This window comes from Vulpes lagopus, chromosome 2 (assembly GCF_018345385.1).
Source record: "Vulpes lagopus strain Blue_001 chromosome 2, ASM1834538v1, whole genome shotgun sequence".
NCBI lineage: Eukaryota > Metazoa > Chordata > Mammalia > Carnivora > Canidae > Vulpes > Vulpes lagopus.
This window is the reverse complement of record NC_054825.1, coordinates 76,670,082-76,676,245: the sequence shown is the minus strand read 5'-3', so window position 1 is coordinate 76,676,245 and position 6,164 is coordinate 76,670,082.

Genomic DNA, 6,164 nt, shown 5'->3' with positions numbered 1-6,164 from the left:
GATAATTATTAAGAAGAGATGAAAGAGTTAAATCCTACGCAAAAAGTCCTCTTTAAAAATATATCCATAGCAACACTTTTTGATGTGTTTTAATTACTATTATAAAATACATCATATCCCTGGTCCTGATCACTATTCAGAGTATTTACTATAGAAAAGGCTGTTGCCAGAAATCACTGCCATTTGTAGAATAAAAAGACAGAGTCAATCTCTGGTATATAGATATATAAAAAAAAAAAAAAGCAAACCTACATAGTATTGCACTGCCATACCACTCATAGAAGAATACCAAAGAATTCTGTCTGAGTTACCACTTAATTCCCCCACTCCAAATTTCCTGGTTGTGATTAAGTACCAAAGGAATAGTTTGGGATCACCTCAAAGACAAAATGCAGAACACCAAAAGCTAGTTCTTAAAATCTCTTTTTTTCCTTCTCTCACTCCTCTAGAAGATTCTACAGGACTCTTTCCACTATAACATCTCAGATCCCAAGAGTCTTGGTTGCCTGTGCTTTCCTAGAAACACTTTTCCCAAAGCTTGACCCATTGAACACAAGTTCTGCAATAGTGCTGAAACAAAATATTTCAAGGATCAAATAAGTTTGAGACATCCAAATGCATGTGAGCATAAGTCTCTAGAAAACTGACTACAGAAATAAAACCTCTTTAGCATGGCTTTTCCCAGTCGAAATATGAGTCTTTATTCCACATCATGCATTTACATCCAATGAGAAGCCCCACAAAACACACTTTAAGAACAATAACAGCTCTGAATCAACCAAAATGTGCTATCTTTTCTACCTCTGTGAATTTGTTTACATGAACAGAATTAAAATAAGTAGCAAAGTCAATAGTAAGTACATATATCTCTATCTTTCTTTAGAATAATGAAAATCAGCTTGCAAATAGAATTAATGAAATCAGAGAAAGCAAAAAAGGGAAGAATATGTATCTGGACAGGATATGCTACAGATTAAGAGTACAGATCCAGGAACTCCTGTGTTTTTGAAAGCTCAGCAGCATCCTGATGTAATCAATTGTCTCTCCTTTCTTCTTAACTTTGAGTAAACTTGCTTACTATGCTCAAGTGGAAAGATGGGAAACAATTTAATTATAATGCCCAAGTTCCCCCAAACTATGACATCAAGGTAGCCATTAACATCAACATTCAGATCTCAGTATCACCGACCTCCATTCATTCAGGTCCCCCCCTCAAAGCCAGTAACAAAAATGCTACAACTTCCAGTGACCTAGTTGTTAGTAAGGGTTTTATTGCTAGCCACTTTTAATTACCTACATTATCTGAAAGATTTAAAGGAAGTATCAGAACTGCCTGAAGAGGCAGTTTCAGGTGGGAAACTAGGGTTTATGGGAAGTTCAAGAACTTGCCCCAGTACTTGGGAGAGCGGTGACTGGAATTCAGAACTGTGTCGATTTAAATACTCTACTCCACACCTGAAGAAGAACATTTGTTCTCAGTGTTTCCGTGGATTGGCCCTGGGAAACTGAACCTGAAGTTCTGACGGAAATACTGAAAACCAGCACCCTATCACCAGCTCCTCCAATAAAGCCACCATGGCCACCACCAACACTGTCACCATTCACAGTCACCATTTGCTTGACTATTGATTCCTGCTGAGCAGCCAGTGACAAGTTTTGTGAGAAAGAATGCTGACTCCCTCATTGCTTCTGCATGACGGTGAATGGGAGCTTCATCTCTCAGAGAGTTCCAGATCTCTGTCAGACAGTTTTGGTTTTGTTTTTGGTTTTTCCTGTGAGACAAACCTTGCCATTACTGCTACCAATCTGTAGCTGCTGCCTTGCCATCCACCAATATGGAATCCTGTACTCGCAGTACCCACCAAAGGAAGGAGAAGAAATAACACCATTGTTTCTCTGGAGTTGGTAAAAAAATAATAATAATAAAATAAAATAAAATAAAAAAGGAGAAAGAAGCCACTTTCCTTATCTCTGTGCTTTGAAAGCCCCAGAAGGTGGCTAAATGGCCTCGTCCCAAAATGTTTTGGTATTTTGAGAAAGAGCTCCTCCAACAAGCCCACACATCCCGTTCATCCATCAGTTTACACATACCTGATGGGAGAATGAGTTACAAAAATATCATGAAAACTATAACACTGCCACCAAGACTGCATTTTGCTGTGAGGCCCTGCTGCTAGTGTTAGGTTTGTGTCAGGCTCCCTCTGTCATAATGGAGAGTAATTTCTTTTCTCTCACCTTATCCCTAAAACATGACTTTTATTCAGTCCCTCTTCCCATCCCTACCCTCCACCATCTGAACATATTTCCCCTTTAATATGACTTCTAAACAGTCCCTTCCCCATTTCATCTTTAGCTTCTATCAGTCAATTCTTCCCCAGAGTGACTGGGTGATGAGCACTAAGGGGGGCACTTGGTGGGATGAGCACTGGTATTATGCTATATGTTGGCAAATTGAACTCCAATAAAAAATTTTTTTTAAATCTTCCCCAGACCACTACCAGGAGGCTCCACAACCACCACCACCACCACCCCCCCCCCCCCCAGGTAAATCACTGGCTTCAAAGAGATAGTCTGGGGAAAGATGTCACCTCTATTCATGTGACTGTTGAGGCTAAGCCATGACTGAGGCCACCTGACTCTGTGAGCTCTTGATTCCATTCCATCCCAACTCCTTCTCTGGGAACTTGCTACATGTCTTCAACCCAGTCCTCTTGGATGGCTCCTCCCATCTTGGTCTTTTGGCTAGATCGTGAGAACGCCTTCTCTCTCACCTTCCTCTCATTTTCAAACTCCACCCTCCAACCTTCCTCCCAACCATTCATCCACTCACATAGCTCCTGCACTCAGGATTCTAAAATTCTTCTATTCCAGTCCTCATTCTTAATATTTGGCAGACCCAATGGCTACTTTCCAGTCCTTCATTTCTTTGAACTCTTGGCAACACTGCTGGCCATTCCCTCTATATTGGCCCATGCTTTTCCCTCCACTTTCCTTTCAGTGCCATAAACCTTGTCATCTGATTATTTTCTTGCTCCACTGCCAAATGCTGCCTCTCTATTTTGTTCGCAGGCATCTCATACTTAGCCTGCCCCTGAAGCGCTGGGACTTTGCCAGTGCTTATCACTTATCACTTCATGCACTCTCATTGAAAAAATCTCATCTATTTCATGGGTTCATTTCCTACCTATATACTGAAGATGCCACATCTTTATTGCCCACCTAGTTGTCTCCCTTGAGTTCCAGATCCATATGTCTAACAGTCAGGTGTACATGTGTGTCTTAGGTGTCCAACAGACACTCAAATTCTACTTTTCAAGGAATTTTCTTCCCTACCTACTCTGATACATCTGTCTTATTTTAGCGTAAAGTACCACTATGTGCCTAGTCACTGGAGAATCCTACAGGGTTAGGAGGTTGCTCTTAACCTCCCATGTTACGTCCTGCCAATCTCACTTTTTATTTCTCAGATCTGTTCTCTCCCTGTGATTCTCACCGCCACAGTTCAGATACTCATCATTTCCTGTATGGCCTCAACTTCACACTTTCATAGCATCAATGGAAAGTATAGTCCAATATATTTTTTCTCACCTGAATTCAGTTCTTCAGTAGGTCATTCGTTCTCACACTTCCCTTCACCCATTCGGTTCTTCAAATATCTTCTTTCTCCTTGTTCATCTGGTAAAATACCATTTATCCTTAGAGACCTCAAAGTTCACATAAAAGTTCCTCCATGAAGTGATCCCTGACTTTTTACCATGAAGAGTTCTGTCTTCTTCCTTGAAGCTACCATAGCATACTAGATATGTATCTCCACAGATAGCATTGTTCCTTGCCAATTTACAACTTTCTCTTTACATCCCTCTCCCTATAGTATTTCAAGAGTAGGGAGAGACCATGTTCTATTCCTCTTCATATCCCCCAAATTTAACACAGTGCTTGTCTCTTCAGTAGGTTTTTAATGATTGCTGACTGAATAAATTTGCCTGTTGTGATTAAAAGAAGTGATGGAAATCCATGTTAGGATTTTGTAAGATTCTTACAGCAGGGAAACAGTATGTTCTCATGGAAAGGATTCTGCACAAGCAGGTAATTGGGAGCTTAGGTTCTCCTTCCCAAGCTCTCCTATTAACTATGTGACCTAATTTAAGCAAATTACGGCCTCAGAGTCTCAATTTAATCGTGTGAAAAATGAAATAAAGACAAAATTTGGTTACCTCCAAGATCCCTCTCATCTCTTAAGTAAATGAGCTAACTTCTTTAAGAATTAGTTTCCTCATCTAGAAGGTATAAGTAATACATATTCTTCTATCATATGATTATGGGGGAATTAAAAGAGTTGATACATGTACAGCATTTAGGACAGCACCAAATACATGCAAAGCACTCACAAAGTAAAAGACAAACAAAGAATTGAACCAATATTTGACTTCTCAGCATGTTACTTCAGTGTTGACTAGCTATGACCTTAGGACTCCCTACGTCTTATAAGTCAACACATGTGCGAGTGCCAAGAAAGTCTATTTTTTATGTCTCAGTTCTGCTGTTTCTGCCAAAAAAAAAAAAAATCATTCTTTCATACTGCCCATAGAAAGGAATTTGGCATTGCAAGACACTGGAATGCAAAATACTAAGTTTTTGGAAGTCCATCTTGATATTTATCCTCTACCAACATCAGTGAGGCCCAGAAATAATCCATAATCAGTTTTTCTCCATTCTAAGGAAAGCAGTGAGAGGACCACAGTGCCCCAGAGGAAAGAAGCTGATGCATTCTGATTTCTTTCCAGACAGGAGGTGGATCTATATCATAAGCCTGCTTCTTATCAGGAGCTAGGAGGGAAAAGAAGGGGATAACCAAAAAAACTAATTTTCCTCATTTTGAAGTCATCATTTTGACTACTGCTGCCAGCTTTTCAATCAATCTCCTTCCTTTTCTCTCAAGCCAGTCTCCTTTAGTGAGCTTTCTAAGAAGCACGATACCTCAGTCTTAACAGACCAACAAGTAATGGAAGTGGGTGAGCAGGCAACTTTGATCTTCCTCTCACTGGATCAACTCCCAGATTAAGAGGCTTAGTAACAGAAACCTCTCACCCCTATCAAAGAGCTAACTCCCCCTTCAGAGAGACTATGAAATTATTTACCATCTCTTCTACATCAGACAGATTCTATATTTAACCTCTCCATTCGATGAGTGGCACAACAGATAAAGGAGAAACACAGCACTCTCTTCAGGATGTCTTGAGAACAAGTCATGCATCTGGCAATGGGATCCCCTAACCATTGCTAGGAAAAAAAGAGCAGATGGGGCTCTTGACACATGCAAATCCTGGCTACATTGTTCCAGCCACTGATGAAGATAAGGCCGGACAGGAGATTTTGGCTACAGGTTGCCACTCGTCAAAATTCATCATAAAGAACTTGGAAGACACTGGAGCAATGCCATTCATCCTAGCTGCCCTTGTTATTTTTAATATGCCTTTGTTCACCTTCATTTCCCTTTAAGAATAGGGAAAGTCCTCATATAAGAATTCATGATTTTCTGTCCCAATATACCTATGATAAAGTAGCGTACCTGAAATTGGACTACCTTGTAAGGCCCTGGCTTCCTGTGCTAGTAGACCCTGCCAGGCGGGCTGCTTCTCCTCCCACACCAACAGGAACAGTGAGAGAGGGCAAGAGATGGCAGCCCTCACCTGACCACAAAGGAGTCAACCTTTAAAAGGAGAAGCAAGCAGTCCAATTTTCCTTTTTCCTTCAAGGCAATGGTGAGGGGTTTTGATCTTTTCCGGGTTTGTTTCTCAGCCAGCCCTCTTCCTTTGTCTCGCCTCTTTCAATGAGATTCTGCAGTTTCATTTTTTCTAACCAGAAAATGTAGTGTGATTCTGTAAATGTTTTCTTGCTGTTGTACTTTGCAGACCATTTTCCTCCTTGTTTTTTGGGGGCCTGAATCTGCCTTTGGTCACACTATCTGCTCCTCTATGGTCACCTCGGAGAAGATTAACCCTTTCATTAAAAAAGCCTGGCCAGGGTCAAACTACCGCCTGGCTAGGGACTCTTACAACCCTTTGATCTCCCAGCTATGGAGAAATTATTAGCAAATTCTAAGCCTTCCCATGTGATTTGTTTTTGTAAATTTGTAGAAATTATTCCTAATCCTATTACGTGGC